The following is a 22,191-nucleotide window of genomic DNA, read 5'->3' as shown; positions in this document are numbered from 1 at the left end:
GAAAAAACACAAAAGTAGACAGTACAATGATTATTGAATATACAGAGTTTTGGAATAAAGCAACTAAGTCTGTTTAGAAGTACTTCTTGCCCAACTTTAGAAAACTAACCTAGAATTTAATCCAAATTTTATAGTCTACCACAATATCAATATTTTACTGTCTAAGATAAAAACATTCTACAAATGTTAATAATCAGGCTAGTATTAGATAGCATTTAGAAACCTTATCTTCACACTCGAGTCATTCATGCATTTAATTAAATGCTTTTCTTATACTTAGCCTTATACAGAAGGTCACAGTTGAAACCCTTGGTGTACTACCTACCCAACTAAATATTTGATATATTCATTCTACTATGCAAGTAGAAATAAAGTCAATTTTATAAGTTTATTAACAATAGTGAAATAGAAGTCATGTTGTAAGAAGAGACTACTTAGTTTTCTCTGGTATCAGGTATACTACAATGGTTGAGAAGATGCATTATGGGGTTGAATTCTCTGGGCTCTGATACTGGGCCCATATCATGAAATAACTGATAAAGTGGGTACCCAAAGTTTCATTATTCAAATTTTCTTAACTATTAAATTGGAAAAAATAACATTTTTTTTCTGTTATATATAAATTATTTTGCTGAGTCACCACTCAAAAAAGCAGCGTTCCAGTGGTTTGGAGGCCCCACTAGTAATTTTGGAACAGTAGATTAAATGTCTTAATTTTTATACCTACCATATTTTTTGCTTTATAAGATACATCTGACCATAAGACACACATATTTTTAGATGCTTTTCTCCTCTGCACTTAGAATACAGCTCCAGGTGGCATTCGTTCCATGAGATACATTTTTTGGAGGGAAAAAGTGTGTCTTATGGTATGGAAAATATGCTATACTGCTGAATCCTGATAAAAGGAGGATTATGTAAATAACCTGGTGGTGCTTGGAGACCTTCAGGGATCTATCCTATGAAGCTCAAGGACCATATGTTACTTGGTTAGTAGGATTCATGCAAAGCATAAACCTTAATCCCTGTACTATCTTTCTGACTCTGCATTTTTCTTAAGAATAAAATTCCATGATATGCAGATACTATAGAAATTAGAATGGTTATTTGTCATGCAATCAAGCAGGGTTTGATACTAGGCATCCTATATGGTACCCTGCAGACCCTCAGGAATAATGCCCGAGTAAATTGTCAAGAGTAACCCCTGAAAATCACAAGGCTTGACAACTTCAAACATTTAAAAATAATTAATTTTATTATCATAAAAACAAACTTAAAATTTAAGTTAATGGGATTTTAGGTCACACCAGTGCTAGTCTTTTTCTTTCTTTTTATAAATTTTAAAATTTTTTTACAATTTTTTCACAGTTGTATTTCAGTAACATAGTGATAGTGTATTAGGGCCTATCCCACCACCAGTGTTAACCTCCCTCTATCATAGTTCCCAGCATGTATCCCTTTACCCCACCACCACCAGCCTCCTAAACTACTTCCATAATAGGTCCATTTTGTATATAGTTTGATATAGTTTGGGTTTCTTGATTCTACTGTAATTGACATTGGTTTGGGTATTTAGGACTGACCATTTTTTAACTCTACTTGTGCTTCTGGGACCGTTAGGCCCCTGGGTTCTATCCACTTTTTTTTTTCAAGTCCTATGTTTGACTCTGTGCTTAGGGATTACTCCTGGCAGTGTTCAGAGACAATACATGGTTCCAGGGATAGAACCAGTATTTGTCATTTACAAAGAAAACATCTGAACCACATACTGCCTTTCTGGCCCTGTTTATCTTTTTAAAAAGAATTAAAAAATGTGATACTGAACTTTGAATTTCATGTCAATCTGGAGAGGCTGGCTACGTGATAGAAAAGAGCATGTCTTTTCCTTCCAAATGGGGCTTTTGCTATTCTTGACTATCTATTGTGAGTCTTATACTTGGTGTCTTTCTATATAACTGTTTTAGATTCAGGCCAAGTCTCTGTATGTGGTCCATGTTTGAAAAGTGATTTTCTCTGCATTAATAAATAGCTTCCCCAAATGGACTAATCTTTTTATTGCTGCCTGCAAAGCTTCTTAAATGGAAACTTTATAACTAGTAGCATTGCTCTACTTAAGCAAACCTGGTGAAAGAGCTAGGGATTATTATAAAAGCTTCAGTGAACAAACCAGCAATTAACCTAAAATGAAGGACAGACATTCTTAAACACACTACTTCCTCTCAATTCCTCATTCCTTTAAGCATGAAGAGACATTTCTCTCAATACTTGAAATGGTAATACATCAAGGTTTTATTTATCTCTAATAAAATGGACAGTCAGTCTATAACAGTGCCATTAACAATGGAATTAATTTTCTTATAGCTTGTCTAACAGTGTAGAAAATGCTATAGGTTTTACAGTTTCTCCTGCTAAAAGTGATGATTCACCCTAGGTTAATAGGGAAAGTGAGTTCTTGACAGTCATGGAAGATTCCTTTCAAAATTACTAGATAACTAATTATATAAATGTAGGTAGGTATACCAGGGAGTCTTAGACTCAACACCACTAAAGGTGGCAAAGCAGGACACAAGCCAACTCTTTATTACATGATTTGGGGCAAGCTATCTAATCTCTTCTGCTTGTGCCCTTGTCTGTAAGGAGATAAATACCCATGATTTCAAAAGAATTCCTATATGCATTATATGTATTATAGGCCACTAAGTAATTATCATTTAGTTAAGTAAAATAAATAAAATGAGATGGAGTAGTGAATTTTAATCTAATATTTATATTTTCTCATCTTTTAATGAAAAGTAAAGTCTTCACATGTTAGTAGCAAATGATAGTGTCAGCATATTTCTTTATCATCTGAAGTGATTCCAGAGAGAACCATTTTCCTGTTCTTAAAATCATATGCTTTCCTTCTCTAAAGACAATAATAATTGTAATTTAAAGGTTGTTGTCTCTGACTTTGAAAATGTATTTCTCTTAGCTACTTTCATGTTTTTAGATGCGAGGTGTACACAAATGCAAGAATGAATGATTTATCTTGGAAGCATGTCCCTACTTCCTGAGTTCAGATGTGTGCATGTATACTGCTAAAATTACATCCTAATGATAGTAAATTGCAGCTCTATAAAACATTCTGAAGCATTTTTTTTAAGAAATAGAAAATTGGAAGACTTTAATAGCTGTTGCTGCATTATAAATACAATTTACTGGAATTTCTCTTCTCTAATCATAGAGAAACCATGTTACATCCAGAAGAGGTTATAAAAATACATAGAAATCCATTTGTACCCCATGAAAATTGAGATCTTATTTCAAGTAATAACACGAACTTGAAATAGAGTTTGGAGTCCTGACATCATGAATTGAGACAGTGTTCTAATGATTCATTTTGAAAATCCACAACATGTTGAATACATGAATAAAATGAGGAAAATGCTTACTACATGGGCTATTATTTTAATCTTTAACTCATTTTCTAGTAAGACTATTTCAATGTAGATTGTGCACCTTTGTACAATAGAGTTAAACTTTCCTGTTCAAAGCTTAAATAGAGACTAATGAATCATTTGCATTTGTACTTGATAATCTTATTATCAACTGGTAAAATAACTTACACGTAGATAAAATAACCTCTATATGTTATACTTATATATATAAGCATATGTATAAGATACACAAACATGTTATTTCTTCCCTTTGTTATCCAGAAAACTAATTCCACAAAATGCTCTGTTCTTAGCATTGTATTAATTATAACACACAATTTTTTTGTCAGGAGAAAACTTTAAAATTGATCCCACACAAGAATTAAAAATGCTCATAACAAAGCTTGCATTTCAAGTGTGATTATGCTTTATTTTAATACTTTACAAAGTACTTGTACTTTGAGTACAAAGTACAAAGTTCTTGAGTTTTGATAACTTTAGACACTTGTTTTGATTTAAAAAATCACCATACCTCAAATGGAATTGCAATGACCATTGTCATGTGACCGTTGGGCTACTTCAATTGGTGTTTCATGATTTCACTTACAAACAAGTAGAACAGCTTTTCAGGAAAAGGATTGTTTAGATAATGACTTTACACATAGTTTGTAATGAATTATTTAAACTTGCAAATGCAGTATTTTAGTACTCTTTATGTTTGATAAAATGCCATCTAAATGAAGACAGGATCCAAATAATACCTCAATAAAAAATTCAGACATTTCTCAAGATGATTGGTATTCATTTCCTTTTCTATCAACAGTTTTTGGAACAGTTGTTAGAGAAGTACATCTAATCTCCTTTAAACTGCAGCTCCTTAAGGCTGATGTGATCACTAAACCAAAGATTTTCTAATTTAGAGATTTAGTTAGCAGATGTAGTTAGCACTGTTCTCAGAACATTAGCAAGCATATATACCTAATTTTAATTTCTTCTTTAAAATATTGTTGTAATCTGCTTCTGGCAAGAATAATTTTCATATTAACAACATCAAATGAAAATGCACACTTTAACTTTGATGTTTTAAAACACATGTGATTTATCTTAGAAAACCATAATGTGAAAAGCATATAACTTAAATGTCCTTAACTGAGATAACACGTTTTTTATTACTGCATTACTTTGGAAATTCCTTGGTGATAGAAGCAATAAGAAGAAATTTTATTAGTATAATATGGACTTTTGGGGGGTGGAGGGTGTTGGGCCACACTCAGTGGTGCTCAGGAGTTACTCCTGGCTCTGCACTCAGAAATTGCTCCAGGCAGGCTCAGGGGACGAACTGGGATACCAGGGATTGAATCCAGGTACATTAATGGTTGGCCACATGCACAGAAAACACCCTACTGTTGTGCTATAACTCTGGCCTCAGTATGGAAATTTTATTTACTTTTTCAAAATGGCTTTTTGTTTTTGTGTTGTTTTGGGGTCACACCTGATGATGCTTAGGGGTTACTCTCGGCTCTGCAATCAGGAATGATTTTTGGCAGTACTAATGTACAAATGACCATTTGGTAATCCAGGGATGGGTCCCAGGAATGGGACCCAGGCCTGACATATGCAAGGCAAAGCTCAACTGACTGTGCTATCCTTCTGTACTCTACCTATTGGCATTTTAATAAAAGTTTTTTATAGTAAGCTGTTAGAAAATATACATATCTGAACTTGGAGTAAAAGGGTTTTCATACCACTCATGTCTGAAGCAATGAAATCCACCAAATCACAGATGATGCTCTTATGTGACTAGAGTGTTAAAATTTTACAGTTTGAATAGTTTTGGGGAAAGAAAACTATGCACTTTAACCAAATGTAGCAGCAATTTTGATTCTTCAAATTATAATACATTGAGCTAAGTTTCTAAGCCACATTTTATCTTTTAAGTTTAGTACAGTTTCTTGATCATTTCCAAAATGTTAATGAATTTATACTGGTCAAAGAATATAGGGGTCAATAAGATAGGGGTCGACCACATAATTATGAAAGTGACCTGCTAATTGCCCATCTACATAGCAGTCAATGTTGAGCACTGTAAGACAACTAATTGCCTTTTGAGAACTTTCTCTTAGTGACAGAAATACTGATTGTGTGCTCCTCTTTTCCTTCTTAAATGTCAATAACATGTGACTGTCCTTTGGTGCACTTGTTCATAGGTCTTCAATTATGTTAACAAATACTAATGATTCTCAAATTTATAATTCCAGCTCTAACTGCTCTTCCTTTAACCCCAGGCTCATGCCAGGCTCATATTTATCTGATTGCCTGTTAACATTTCCACTTAGATGATCAACTGTCACCTCAAACTTCTTAAGTTCAAAACTAAACACTTTTACCCATCTGTTCCATCAAAATTTATCTCATTCATGTTCATATTAAAAACTGAAGCATAATCCCTAATTCTTCTTTCACACATACTACATTCAATTTAGTAGCTCCCAAAATATGCCAAAGCTAGGGTCTAATCATATCATATCTAACTGTGTTATTGCAAATATCCACACAAAGTAAGTTAATACAGCTTTCATCTGTAGTATTGTAAGAGCATTCTAGCTAAAGCACCTTACACTGTAACCTCTTATAATCTGGTCTTCATTCAGTAGGCTGATCTCATCTGATTAGTTTTCACTTCACTCAAAGTAAAATAAAAAGTTTTTCACATATTTGCCAAATCCACATGATTACTCTGTATCCTCTCCTTCAACCTGAATTTATCCAATTCTCCTTGGATTCTTTCTGATACTCATACAAATTGAAAATGGTCTCAGTCTCCTTGAAGTTCATTCTTCTGCTCTGAAAACTCTTCTAATAGATGTGTTCATGGTTCTTTATTTTATTTAAGCCATTTTTTAAATGAGCCCTTATCAGAAAACTCTTTCATGAGCTTCTTATCACTGGCTTCTTTATCTTGACCACTTATTGTAATAGGTTCATTGTTTTACTTATCAAATATTTATTAACCTCATCCTTAAACTAAAAGAAAACTCCTGAATTCTGGGACTTCTCTTTTGTGTGTGGGTTCATCACCATATAAGAACAATATTTAGCATAAAGTTGAAACGCAATAGCATTTGCTGAATTAATTCAGAAAATTGGCCTAAAGTGATGATGTGGAAAAATAGCAGATGGATTTAATTAGTTTTGCTAATATATTGTCCATTTAGGTGGTGGTTAGAACTGGAAATTTGTTTTATGAAATATGTTATTTCTTGGTCTCTAGAATTCCTAGAGACAGAGGTAAAGATATTTGTCCTTGATACACAATTAGTTGTGATTTAATATATTCTAATTTTGATAGCTATGTCAATGAAAAATAGCATTTTAGCTCATTGAATTGCAAGTTGCAGCTGTAGTCCTAAAATATAACTTATTTACCCAAAATTATTTAAAAATTCAAATTATTTCAGGGACTATTTCCTATGAATTCTAAGCATTTGCTATCTAACTGGTTTATTGTCTGGTAATATACCATTACCTTGATCCCTGGATTGTGGAACATCTAAATTGAATTATCAGTGATGTTTTATGGAGTTTTATTACAAGATCTCCAATTCTTTATTAAGCACACCCGGTTTTCCTCAAGGTTTACTGCTCGTTCTGTTCTCACTTATGGGATCACTTATGGGAGGTTTAGTCTGGGTTAGGGATAAATCCTTGAACAGCAATGTGCAAGAAAAGCACTCTACTTGTTTTACTATCTTTCTGGCTCTTCCATGTCTAATTTTAAAGTGACACTATTGATGAAATTGGTACAGATATTTGATTTTAATGTCTTTTTTAATTTAAACTAGACCTCATTAATGTCATAAATTTAAAATAAGACCATCAAGAAGATTTCTACTTTAATTATTTAAGATTTGGTTTACTTTTATATAAGGCATATAAAATCTGAGCTTTCTCCTTTGTATATCTGTTGCTCTAATATGAAAGTAGGTATTCAATTAAATATGTACATATATATCTATACACTCATACATAAATATCCCTATTTTCACAAAAGATCTGAATCTAAATTTTTCTATTTATTTATTCTTCAAAAATCAAAAACAATTTTAATTTTTTTTTACAATTTTAATTTTTATTCTAGATACCACAACCACAAACAAAGAAATATTAGGGTAATATACCTAATGTAATCAAAGACAAAGAAAAAGTCAAAGCTATAACAGATAAAAGGCCTCAGGAATGTACATTTAATTGTCACATCGCATTAATCAATATCTGCACTTTTGCAAACTGAGGCTAAGACAGTCCTGAGTAATAAGGGCTTTCTGTTTAAACTGCGCAATTTTTCTGAATATGGATCATTGCTCCTTCTGTGGTATATTTTTACAGTTACTCTAATGGATTTGGGAGACTCTCTCAAGTACTTTGCAGCTTTTCTGACATCATCTTCTCCTGCTAAAAATTGTAGCCCTTTTCTGCTAAGTTTTTATAACCTTTTCCTACCATAGTCACTACTTTCACCACCTGATCATAGCTAGCAGCATAGGGATTGCCTGAACTTCATCCAGCAGAATGTGCCCTATTTTGTGGTTTTTAATTTGATTGCTGCTTCCCACCATAATTTTGCCACCATTATCATATTTGTCACCATAAAAATGTCCTCCTTCAAAGAAACCACCAGATCCTTTGTCATCATCTTGGTTTAAATATCCTGGTTCTCCACCAAATACATTTCTCTATTATTACAAACAAGACCTCTTCTGTAGTGTCTCCAAATCCATGATATCTGCCATCACCTCCTTGAAACTCTCTTTGCTTCTACCACCTCCCACACTATAGTCTCATCTTCCACTAAAGTTTCTTCCACCAGTTCAAATATTGCCTCCACAACAAAACAGTTGTTAGATTCACCCTTGTAACCTCTTTGAGATCTATCAGATTGCATTTCTTGTTTAGAAAGGATGCATTTCACTTTACAGTTAAACCTGTTAATTGTAGATATTTCTGAACAATGATATTATCAACTGCACTATGATCACCAAAAGTCACAAAAACAAATTATCTATTTAACTCACTCTATGGTTTCAATTTTTCTCTCTTTGCTTTAACTACACAGCAATCAACTTTATGTGGTGAAGCACACACTGATGCGTCCATATCTTCAACACATAAATAAGCCACTAAATCAAAGCCACTGTAATGTGTTTTTGAAGGGGTCTCCATGATCACTACACAATCTGTAAGTCTGCCCACTTTTGTGAAATGATCCTTTAAATTATCATCATTAATCTCTCTAAGGTTTTGAAGTTGAAAGCTTAGAAAAAGAATTTTTTCAACTTATTTGGTTCCTTTGGAGGCAAAGACTCATCTCTTCCAACTGGAGTTAAATATGAAAGACTAAAATTTAATTTTGCAATCATTTTTGGACAGTTATATTAAGAAAACTTAGGTAGAACACACTTAGCATTGAAAATAGAGGTATCTTCCTCTAGTATCTGTAGCTAAACAAAAGCACAAATAAAACAAATGGAACTTCATTAAACTAAAAAGTTTCTGTACTATAACTAGAAAAAAAAAAAACTCCACAGTGGAAGGGCATTTGCCTTGCAAGCAGCCAATTCAGGATGGACATTGGTGGTTAGAATTCAGCATCTCATATGGTCCCCGTGCCCGTCAGGAGTGATTTCTGAGTGCAGAGGCAGGAGTAAAAAGGAGAGACCCCTGAGCGTTACAGGATGTGTGAACCCCCCCCAAAAAGTTACCCCAGAGAATAAAGAAAAAAATTTCCAACTGTGCCATCTAATAAAGGGACAGAAAAATTAAAGAATAAATCCCTTAGAACTGAAATCAGCTTTGGTGAATAATGCTTAATAGAAACTTTTCAAAATATGCGTTTATTGAAAGTTTCTATAATAAATTAGCATTAAAAATAAAATCCTTTAAGTCATGACAAAACCATTTAAAATTTAAATATCTCTTGCTAAATTAAAATATGTACATGAAAATAGTTATACAACAATGAGATATTACTACATTTTGTCTTCTCTTTCTCTTCAACTAGATGAAAATCTCTTAAAGGGTGACCATAATCTTTATACTCTGTGCTCTCATAATAAACACAGTCCTGGACACATTGTAAGTGATAATGTGGGGTTCCGCTTAGGTTGCTTCTTCGACTAAGAACTATTTGGAGTTATAAAAAAATATAATGGCTTCCTAATATATGATGAAAATTGTACCGTGCACAAATGGGAGTGGATATTGACTGATTCTAGATAAACTGTTAGATAACTCAAAGGCACTAGAGACTTTGTATAATGCATATCCTAGTTCTGAAAGGAATTGTGGGAATGATGAGAAAACAAACAGGAGTTTCTAATTTAAGAGTTTCTTTGTAACTAGTTGTATGTTTAGCTTCTTCAGCATATTACACTTTTCAAATAATATCTTCTCTGAGCTTCATTTTTTTACTTCCAAGTTACATTATAAGCTATATGCTGCTGCTGAAACTTATCATTTCTCTCTTAAATTTTGGAAAAGAAGGCTACAAAGTGAAAGGCAATACTTTGCTCAAAGTAGTGTGAATCAGTTTTCATATTTTTAATACAACTGCATCCAAATGTGTAGTGCAGTCTATGTTACTTTTTTTTATTTTTTATTTTTTTGGTTTTTGGGCCACACCCGGCGGTGCTCAGGGATTACTCCTGGCTATCAGGTCAGAAATAGCTCCTGGTAGGCACGGGGGTGGGGGGGTATCATATGGGACGCCAGGATTCGAACCAACCACCTTAGGTCGTGGATCGGCTGGCTGCAAGGCAAACGCCGCTGTGCTCTCTCTCCGGTCCCAGTCTACTGTTATATTTCTTTTAAAATAATGTCAGCTAGTCCAATAGAGTAATGGCTTCAATTATGGTAAAATCAGACGTGTGTGTGTGTGTGTGTGTGTGTGTGTGTGTGTGTGTGTGTGTGTTAGAATTTACTCTACACAGAACTCAGTCTTGGGAATTGGCTAGTTAGTACCACCTAACTGTGCTCTCTTAAAATATTTTTATTAGCACGTTGTATACCAATGTAAGCAATCAAAAAAATTTATTTTTATGCAACCCTGCTATTTTTCAAAGAATATGTATGATATTTGAAAAAAGTTACAATTCCTTGTCTTTAATGTATTCTTCACAAATAATGCTTAATAGAAAAGAGATTTTAAAGAAAATTTTATTGCCTATGTATAACATTGAGATACTCTTTTCAGATCTGCTTTTTTATGAGGATATAAAATTGAATCTGGCAAATTTAAAAGCTATTTATAATTAATATATAATGCAGGATAGTAAACAATCACATATTAATGCAAGCTATACTTTTTGTTTTATTTTTGGGATCACACCTACTGACGTTTATGACTTATATTGGCTTTGTTCTCAGGATCACATCTCACAGAACTCTGGGAAACTTAAGTGCCAGGGATTGATTCCAATTTGGGTGTATGCAAGGCAAATGCTGTATTATCTCTCTGTACTATCTCTCTGCATCCAAGACCATGAATTCTTAAGAATGATCTTAAATTTAGAACAAACTAAAATCTAGTAGATAGTACAGAGGTTAAAAAACTTACTTTGCAAGTTACTGACCCTCATTATAAAGCTTTTAAGATTTTATGTTTCCTCTTGCCTTTTTCCTGAGTCTTAATTCCTGTAACTTTACCTGATGAAACTTATTCTCATGAATATGCCTTCTAAATATACCTTAATACTAGAACCTGGATTTGTTTCATAATTTCTTCTGAGCTTCCTCTAAGTAATTTTTTCTTTCTTTTTTTTTCTTTTTTTTTTTTATTTTTGGGCCACAGTCGGTGACGCTCAGGGGTTGTTACTCCTGGCTATGCGCTCAGAAGTCGCTCCTGGCTTGGGGGACCATATGGGACGCCGGGGGATCAAACGGCGGTCCCTCCAAGGCTAGCGCAGGCAAGGCAGGCACCTTACCTCTAGCACCACCGCCCGGCCCCTAAGTAATTTTTTCTTCCTCAAGTATAGTGTGTATTAATTGGTAGATATTTTAGCACTCTTCTATCTTAATTAAGTGGATTATTAAAATCTCAGATAGATAAGTGAGTAAAAGAAATCAAATGAAATATTAATATAGTATAAGGATTGGTACAATCTAAGTATGAAATCTCTAATAAAGTCCCAAAAATACATTCTTATTTTACATTGAATTAATGCTAAAACTATATGAGAGAAAGTTAATATTTCTGCGAGGCTTAGAAAAATACAGTGATGTTAAATTGAAAAGGAAGAGTGCATGCAACGTCTTTAATGAAGTCATTACATTTTCTCTGTTAATGACAGTTGCCTTGCTTTGCTATTTTACTGTGTTTTAATTTTTCCTGCCAATTAATTATCCTGCTTCATTGGTTCTAAATACACTAAATCACTTGATCTTAGACATCACTTATGAGGGCTACTCTTTGGTTAATTTTATGGCAGCTATAGACTATAGTTAGCTATTAATTCCATATAATATTGTCCAAGTCTCTTTCAATTCACCCCCTGGCAACAAATCAGATAGTAGATAAAATTACAATTAGATGCCTTGATATACATTAATAAATGAGTTACTTTTTCAGGTATAAACTATATAAATGTCATTAAATATGCTGTTTTTTATAATACAATAAAACTGCTTTCAAAACATAACCTTAGTTCCCTCTATCATAATCTATTAGACAATGATGAATTCTGTGTTTACATATAGAATTTTTATTCGATATAAGTTTAACATACTCCAGGAGTTATTATGCATATAGTAAAAACGCAATACTTTTATGCATATAAAATTTAATATCAATATTGTTAAATGTAAAAAATGACAATATGGCCTAAAATTGAGATTCAAATTAAATGTATTATTCATTTATTTCTCCCTATTGGAAAACTTTTGGAAATATTAATAGTCAAGAGAGTAAAAAATTTAGGAAAGTTGCATCATAATTAATATATTAATGCAGAAAACAATTCTCACTTGAGGCCAAAAATATTATTATGTTGGATTATTTTCAGGATAAGTTAGAATGTAATTTATCATGGCAAGGAGAATAATGTGTAGACATATCTTATTTTTATTTTGTTTTTGTTTGTTTGTTTTGTTTTTGGGTGACACGTGGCAGCGCACAGGGGTTACACCTGGCTCTACGCACAGAAATCGCTCCTGGCCAGCTCAGGGGACCATATGGGATGCCAGGATTTCAACCATGTCCTTCTGCATGCATGGCAAACATCCTACCTCCATGCTATCTCTCCTGACCCCTTACTTTTGTTTTTAAATTTGAACCCTGAAATATCATATACATCAAGTTAAAAGCTTATGGCTGGAGTGTTGGCACAGCGATAGCACACGACTGACACAGGTGTGTTCTCGGCATCCCATATGGTCCCTTGAGCCGGCCAGGAATGATTTCTGAGCATAGAGCCCAAAAAATGACTCCTGAGTGCCTCTGGGTGCACTCCCCCCCACAACATTAAAGGATCATTATACTTTGATTTTATCATTTTTTATGCTCTATTCCTATTTTTAAGCATTGCTACTTATAATGACATTCCTAAAAATAAAATAATTACTTTAATGATGGCCAAAGTTGTCATATATATTTATTCTATTGGCAATCATTTGCATCAACCAATATTTTCCAACTTAATTTTGGCTTCACTTAAATTTTAAGCTTTGAATACAGATTATTAATTCTGAAATCAGTCATGTACTTTCCTCTAATTTACCTTCTGTAAGTCTAGAGTTGCCCTCAACTCTGTTCACATATTTTGAATTCTTTAAAATTTGAGTAAATTCTCACTTACTCTGGAAGATTTTTATTGTTAATATTTGTTTTATTTGGGCACATGTGATATTGCTCAGAAGGTTCCACGGACTGAACCTGGGGTGGTTGCATGCAAGGCAAGCATTCTTCTACTGCATTTTCTTTTTGTCTACCAGAAAGTAGTATTTGTAGCTTTTATCTATATCTCTTTGGAAAGAAAAAGCTAATTTTGAAATTAATTTTAGAAATTTAAATGATATGTTTTATAATTTTCTTTAAATAGTTGAAATATCAAATATGTGTAAATGTTATTGGCTCTTGGTATAATTATGTTGTATCATTTTATATATTTATAATACATATATTTATGTATTATATAAAGTAAGTATAAAGCATGTATTATTTTGTATAAAGTTATGTGTACAATTATACATAAATATAATTTTGTTGATCAAAAAATATTATACTTGTCTAGTTCTATTCAGAATTAAATATTCATGCTGATAATGTCTTTAGGTGATTAGCCATGTAGAAGTACTTTTCTGAAGAATCAAAACAAGCAATTTATTTTTGTCTTGTTCCCGAATCAAAGCAGAGAAATATAGGAATATAAACAAATAAAAATATGAGCAAATTTTTAATGGTAGATAATGTTAGAGGAAGAATAGCCCATAACTAAATACAATGATAATTTGTGCAATGAAGTGTCATGAGTAATTAATGCTTATTTACTGATTCCTACTTCAATGCTGGAGATAGGTATTCTACAAGCCTGTTTGAAATGTACACAATGATCATATTATGAAATTAATGATCCAGGAGTAATCCCTGAGCGCTGCTGGGTGTAACCTAAAAACCCCCCCGAAAAAATGAGGTAAGAGTGAATTGATGGGTTCATAATCCTTGATGGTTGGGAAATTTGGATATAAAAATAATGCATATTTATTTATTAACTTAAAATTATGAAACAATACTCTATGCATACAAATTATTTTATTTTACTGATAATTTTTATAATATATAACTATGGAATAAATATTTTAGTAAAAATTCCAGTAGCCATCTGAAATAGCATCAAGCTCTGTCTCTTACAACTGGATGCTGTAAATGCAAATGTATCAGTTTCATAAAGTTGATTTGATATTCTAATAATTAAAGCTTTCTTGGATTGGAGAGATAGTACTGCTGTTAAGGTACTTTCCCTGCACACAGTCAAACCGGGTTCAAACTCAAACATCTCATAGGGTCTCTCAAGTACAGTCAGGACTAATTCCTGAGTGCAAAGCCAAAAATAATCCCTTAGAATTTCTGGATGTGAACCCCAAACAAACAAAACAAAAATAAAGCTTTCTTCTTAGACAGGCTTGCCATATGTTGAATTCTATAATAAACTTAGTCAGTTCTAGGTTATTTAAAATCCTATATAACATGGCAAAGAGCCATTTACATAAGTACAGCATTATTTATTTTAGAATAACTACCCTGTTCTCTTCTAGTACAACATAGAGTGTTTATTGTAAAACTATCTATCGTAGTTTGGGCAACTTTTCATAAATTGATAGAATAATTATCTTCTGAGAAATAAATCCAGTCTCATTTTATAAAAAAAGATTTCTCTTCATTTTTTATATAATTAAATCTCATTCTTTACAGATTGTCAAATGTAGCTGTACTTTTTTTTTAAATGATGAAAAAGAGGAAAGAACTCTCTACATAGCCCAGCTAGTTCTTCTGCTTTGGTCAAACAAAGTTGTAAATGAGAAATTGAGAAATCCTACAGTTACTTGATTAATTATCTACTAATTAATTTAATTGAAGCTTAATTTATTGTTCATGCTGTATAATTTTGCATGCCTTGAAAATAAAATACCACAAACTTCAAACAATACCTATTGTTATTTGGAAGTCTTTAGTTGAAAGTGTAACAATACCCAAGAATTACTATAATAGTTGACCCCTCATTCTCCAAAGTTTTTCACATTTACAAGTGAAATGTTCAGGTATAACCAGATTAAATGAGAGGTTGAACACAAGAAAACTTAGTTCTCTCTTACTCAGTTGAGTTCAGCTTTTCCTAGCAACTAAATCTTGGAAAACTCGAGTTTGAAGTAGTCAAAGAGACTATTTATTTAGTAAATGACCTTATTACTTAGTCTATCAATATTTTTTTATAGTTGAAGATAAGAAACATTTTCCAAGATAGATCACATGTTAGGTCACAAAACATACTTCCATAAAGTTGAGAGGTTAAAAATTGTATGAACTATCTTTCACACCATGACTCATTGAAAATATAATCCAATCACAAACAAACATAGAGGGAAAAATACATCAAATACCTTCAAATTAAACAACTCATTACTGAATAACTAGAGTACTAAGAGGACATCAGGGAGGAAATTAAGATTCCTGGAAAGAAATGACAATGGGAGTACCAGATACCAGAAATGTGAGGGATAGCAAAAGTGGTGCTAGATAAAAGTTTATAGCAATCTAAGTATTTATTATGAAGAAGAAAGGGCCCAAATAAATAACCTAACAGCTTAAGAAGTTGTACATGTACATGTATATAAATTACAGCTTAAGAACTTGAAAAGGATCAGTTAAATGAGTCCAATGTAGATATAAGAAAGGAAAAAAGAAAACTTAGAGCAGAAATTAATGAATTTGAAGGGCCCCCCAAAATTTCAAAATGTGGCTCTCTGAAAAAAATAAGATCACAAACAATTAACAATATTTACAAAAAATAGAAAACACTAGTATACTAAAATAAAAATAATAGGGAGATGTTTCAATAGATACCTAAAAAACATTCTAGGATCATCAATTATTTCTTTGAAAATCTTTATGTCATGAAATGAAAGAACCTAGAAGAATTTGATTTCTGAACAACTATGTCATTTGAAGGTTGAACCAAGGAGAAATGAGACACATGTGCAAATAAATTATTATAGAGGAAATAAAAATGGTAATCAAAATTTTCCCTATAAATAAAAGCTCAGGCTGAGATGGTTTCCCTATTGAGCTGTTCCAAATCTTTAAAGAAGACCTACTGCCAATATCTTTCAGGTTCTTTCAATAAGTTGAAGAAATATAAATCTTCCTAAAGAGTTCCAAAGAGGTAAATATTATCCTGATACTATAAGCAGACTATTGATACTTATAGCAAGTAGGCAAGAAAGAGATATTAGGGGCATCCAGACTGAAAAGAAGAAATTAAACAAACTATATGATGATATGATACTATATTATAAAACCCAATGACCAAATAAAAGCTTCTAGAAAAATGGCAGGTAGCAAGCATCTATGGCTTTCTGTGTGTAAACAAGGAAACAGAAGAGAGATAAATAAAAAAAATAATTAGGGACCAGGTTGATAGTATTGCCTGTTATGCAATTAACCTAGTTTTAATCTCTGACACCCCTTCGAATCCACTGAGCATGCCAGATGTGAGTACAGAGCCAGGAGTATGTATGATCTCAGCAGGTATGGCTCAAAACCTAAAACAACAAAAATTCCGATTACAAGTGTGCTTCAAAAAATTAATCACCTTGGAATCAGTTTAACGAAAGAGTTGAAACACATATAAAAAGAAAAATATAAAATATTACTAAAAGAAATAAAAGAAGACAGAAAGAAATGTTCATGGACTACAGAAATCCTTTGTTGAAATGGCAACAGTGCCCAAAGGATCATACAGATCAGTGTAGTCCCAATATGCATATCCATGTCATCCATTTTAATTTTATTTATTTATTTTTTATGGTTTGGGGGCCACACCCGGCAGTACTCAAGTTTTACAACTGGTTCTGCACTCAGAAATCTCTTCTGGCAGGCTAAGGGACCATATGGAATGCAGGGGTTCAAAATCGGGTCTGATAGAACTCTGGGTCTGCCACGTGCAAGGCAAACACCCTACAACAGTGCTATCATTCCGGCCCCTCCATGTGACCCATTTTTTAAACAAATTGATAATAGATTCATGAAATTTATAAGAAGTAATTATCCTGGAGCCGGAGTGATAGCTCACCTGTAGGGCGTTTACCTTTCACGTGACTGATCCAGGACGGACCTAGGTTCGATCCCCCAGAACTCCATATGGTCCCCCAAGTCAGTAGTGATTTCTAAGCGCATAGCTAGGAGTAACCCCGGTGTGTCACCGGCTGTGGCCAAAAACACCAAAACCAAAACAACAAAAAAACAAACATAAATAAATAATCATCCTCACCCCCAATGCCCAAAACAATCCTAGAGAAAAAAGTAAAGTGGGAAATTGGCTTTTCCAACTTCAAACTATATTATAAATCTTTAGTAATTGAAACAAGTGTTACTGAAATAAGGACAGGCTCTGAGATTAATAGAACAGAATTGAAACTCCAGAGACAGACCCTAAGCTATAGGAACAGTTTCTATTTAATAAAGGAACCAAAAGTATAAAGTGAAGAAAGGAAAACCTCTTCAGCAAGAAAGCTGGTTTGCTATAGTCAAAAAATAAACTAAAATCACTTTCATTCATTTTATTCATTTATTTTGGGGGGTTATTTACACTTGGCAGAGCTAAGGTTTTACTCTTGGCTCTGCATGCAGAAATTATTACTGGCTAAGTCGTGGCACCATAAGGGATGCAGAAATAGAACCTGGTTTGGCTATTTGCATTGCAAGTGCCTTGTCCACTCTACTCCAGCCCTCAGACACTTTTCTAATACCATGCACAATAATCAAGTCATAATCGATTAAAAATATTGATATCAAACAAGAATCTGTAAATTACACTAAGGAAAAAGATATGTCTCCAGGGCATGGACACTAGAAGCAATCTATGAGGATTCAACAATCTGCCAAACAAGTAGGAGCAAAGATAAACTACATTAAATCAAGAAGCAACTGCACCTCAAAGGAAATGATGACTAGAATACCATGATACCCTACATCAATTCTACTTTTTGGAATAAAGCCCAGTTATCCCAAAACACAATGCAGAATACACATTTACATAAAAGAATATTCCTGTGTTCATTGAAACACTATTTACAATATCTCAAATCTGGCAAAAACCCAACTTCCCAAGTAGAGATGTCCTAGAGGACATACCCTCAGTGAAGTACTATTTAGTCATGAGAAAAGATAAAATTGTGCAATTTGATGGTAAGTTGATGGATTTGGAAACAATGGTAAAGGAAAATAGTCAGAAGAAAAGGAACATTAATGGGCTCTCTTATATGCATTGACAATTGAACAAAAGAATATGAGAACTTGTTTTTCTTCTTTGAAAAGCATGTTATGGATTCCTGGAAAAAGACAAAGAGAAAAATAATATGATAATGATGAATTGATCACATTGGAGGAGGAAAAAGGGTCTTAATTCTGTGCATGCAATCATATCAGAACAGTATTATAAACCTCAATGTCAAATAAAAATGAAGCAGCCTGTTTTGAAGATAGGCAGGTGGGGTCAGTAGAAGAAATAATGGTATTGGAAGAGAGAAAGGACACTGGTGAAGAGATTGCTATTAAAAGTTGTAGGGCCATAGTGGACATAGTGAACAGTTTGACCTGGGTTTGGTCCCCGGCATCCCATATAGTCCTCTGAGCCTGCCAGGAGTGATTTCTGAGCACAGAGCCGAAGAAACCGCTGACTGCCTCCGGATGTGCCCCTACCCCCAAAAAACCGTGTAACCTTAACAGTGATGAAAAACTGTAACTCACAATGCCCATTTTAATAAAAAAAGTACTAGGTTTCAGGTTCAGGGTCAGAGCAATAGCACTGAGGTAGGGTATCCCTTGCTCGCGGCAGAGCCTGCCAGGAGCAATTTCTGAGCACAGAGCCAGGAGTAACCCTTGAGCACTACCGGTATGACGCCACAACAAAAACAGAAACAAACAAAAAAGATTTCTTCAGGTTACATGGCATTCATATGAAAATCTGACAATCTTAATCTTTAAACTTTTGAATTGAGATTACTTATTTTACATAATTAATAGCTCCATTTCTATATGTACAAAATATTCTAAATAAGTTCATTGTATGAGGTAGTATAAATTATTCTTCACATGAACTTAGGGAGAATGTTAAATCTAAATTCATTATAAGAGGATACTCCTATTGCCTAAATATTAGCTTATGAATAAAGCACTTCTAGAGTACTTTTACTTGCAAGACAATCATTTTTTACCTCCTTTCCCTCACATATTATCTTGAATAGGGCATATATGAATCTTGCTTTTGTGTTTCACAAATTTATAATCTGATGTTCTTTTTTGGAAGATCACAAGACAAGAATAGAACAACAATAAGAAAAATAAAATTAAGACTTCCTGACTGCTGGGATAATCTTAAGGAATAATGCTATGTTGACTATATTTCAGTTGTTTAGTTTCTGTTGCCATTGTTACAAATTCTATTTTATGCTTGTAAATTGTGTTTTCTAAGTTTGCATGCACAACATACTATTTATTACACCAGCAGTTGGTTTTCTGATTTCTTAGATTCATGCACTGATAGCTATTTCATTTCAAATATTCATGTCCCATATATGAAGTACACATATTTTACATTTATGTTTTGAGACACATTAAATATGTTTGCTCTTATGAAACATTATATATCCCAGCCAATAGGAAAGGTGATGTTTGAGAACGAAGTTTCATTATTATTTTATTTTCTTGCAAGGTAACAACTTTATTATTCATTGGAAATAAAGTAAGGGCTTAGAACTTCTAGAATTTCTTTTCACAAAACATTTTAAAGTCTAATATTATAAAAAACCATCAGAAATATACTTTGTTCATGTTTTTATACTAATCATCCAGCCTAAAATTGAGAAAAATTTTGTTGATTGCAGTTCATTTACACTATACCGAGGGCCTTCTAAAAATCAACCGGAAAAATGATGAACAAACAAAATACAAACTTAGAAAAGGCAATGAAGTTTGCATATGTTCTTAAAATGATTATTTCTAAACTAATGGCTAGCTTAAAAGGCTGTTAATACCATTAATAATTGACAAACTTTTATAAAACATTATAATTAAAAGTTATTGCTGTTATAACCCAGTTTAAGAAGTCAATGAGAAATTCTACTTGTTGAAAAGACAGTCTAGGAAAAGACAATCACACTATAGTTTACTGATATAAGAGTTCAGATGTAGTCCACATCAACAGAAAAAAAAATGTTTTCACATGGACTCACATGTGCAAGGCATGCCCAATACTAATAATAAACAACATATATAACTTTTTACATCAACAGATTTATTTTTTAGCCTCTTATAGGTATTATTTTCTGTGTGTCTAAAATTTACGTAGAAAGTTTTAATTTGTTGTTTGCCAGCCACAATTATCATTGCTCAGTGATCACTTTTGGCTCTCTGCTCAGGGATTACTCCTGGAAGTGCAAGGGCCCTATCAGGGTTGGTTGTATGTAAGGCAAGTGCGTACACTCTTGTACTATCTCTAACTGTGGAAAATATAATTTAAAAATAGGTATAAAATTCAGTTTTACAGAAAAATCACTTGCCTTACATTTTCTTCATTTTGATCCTGGTTTCAAGTTACAAAAGTAGATACATTGGTTCAAAGTAGTTTTATTACAGAAATGTATAATACATATTAAAATTTTTCATTATAGAATAAGGTATTGAATAAAGTTGTTATTTCTAATTGCCCAAAGAAATATAATTACTAGAAGCATCTTGCTATATCTGTCATGTGTAATCTGTTTCCAGGTCATAGCCTAGGGGTAGAATGACAGTAAAACTCTAGATTAAGCCAAACACATAGCAAGTGTGGAATTTAGATCTTGCCTTCAGGACATGACATTTATGTTGCTGATGGGGTTAATACTCAATGATTAATGTTATCATTAGAGTTAACTGATTCCTTTTTTATAATTAACCCCATGGTCAATTGCATGCAAACAGTATTGTATTACAAAGCTGTTTTGTAAATCAAACAGACAAGGTGGAAAGGTTTGAGAATCAAGAACATTGGGGTGAGGGGGACTAAACATGGAAGGGTTAAGAAGTCAATTTAGCATGAAAGTTTGAAGAATGCTCAAGTGTGACTCATATTGTTAAATGTGACAGACCAAAAGCTGAAAGAGCTGTTAGGTCATCCAAGCTATCCTGCTTTCAAAGAAGATAAATATCTCTCCATTTAGCTGGTTACTTGCCCTTTCCCCCATAGGGAATATGCCCTTAAATGCCTGAGGACCAGTGTCACTATGCAGGATACATGTTCTTTATATATATTAAGTTGATTTATCTTAATAAATGTAAAAATGACTTTTTAGAGAATGTCACGTGTAAAATAATGATTTCAACTGAAAGTAGAAGAAAAGCTAAATATAAAAAAACCTAGTACAAATTAAAACAATTTTGATCTTAATTTAAACCAATTAAAGATATACAGTACTAGATATACTTTATTTTCTATTTTTCATTAAAATATACTATTAGTACCTACAAATAAATAAATTTACATTTATATTATATTTTTACATTATATTAAGAAACTGGAGAAAATATGACTAGTTTCAATTAGTGTTTCTTAATATGAATTAATGGGTATGTTTGAAGAGCTTATTAAAATCATGGAATTATTTGAGAAAATAGTCCATTTTTATCATACTATAAAATGAATTTATCTGGGGCTGGAGCAGTGGTGCAAGCAGTAGGGTGTTTGCCTTGCACATGCTAGCCTAGGACGAATCAAGGTTCAATCCCCGGTTTCCCGTAATGCCCCATAAGCCTGGAATGATTTCTGAGTGCATAGCCAGGAGTAATCCCTGAGCATCACAGATGTGTCCTAAAAAACAAAAAAAAAATTATGGCATCCATTGCATATGATTAAAGCTAAAATATAGAGCTATTTTCAGTTAGATCAGTACATGGTATGTATTTATTATACCAACACCAATATATGTGCTTAATTCTTAGGATAATCCTTTAAAATTGGTGTAAGTTTAT

General features: G+C 32.9%; 1 protein-coding gene across 1 annotated transcript in view; it reads right to left on the bottom strand.

The window, feature by feature from the left end:
* The window catches only part of KCND2 (potassium voltage-gated channel subfamily D member 2), a 565,220-nt gene that overhangs the window by 137,606 nt on the left and 405,423 nt on the right, over positions 1–22,191 (bottom strand). The window lies entirely within an intron of this gene.

The sequence above is a fragment of the Suncus etruscus genome, chromosome 1 (genome assembly GCF_024139225.1).
Source record: "Suncus etruscus isolate mSunEtr1 chromosome 1, mSunEtr1.pri.cur, whole genome shotgun sequence".
In the NCBI taxonomy this organism is placed as follows: Eukaryota; Metazoa; Chordata; class Mammalia; order Eulipotyphla; family Soricidae; genus Suncus; species Suncus etruscus.
The sequence above is the reverse complement of the archived record's forward strand: the minus strand, read 5'-3'. Positions and strand labels throughout refer to the sequence as shown.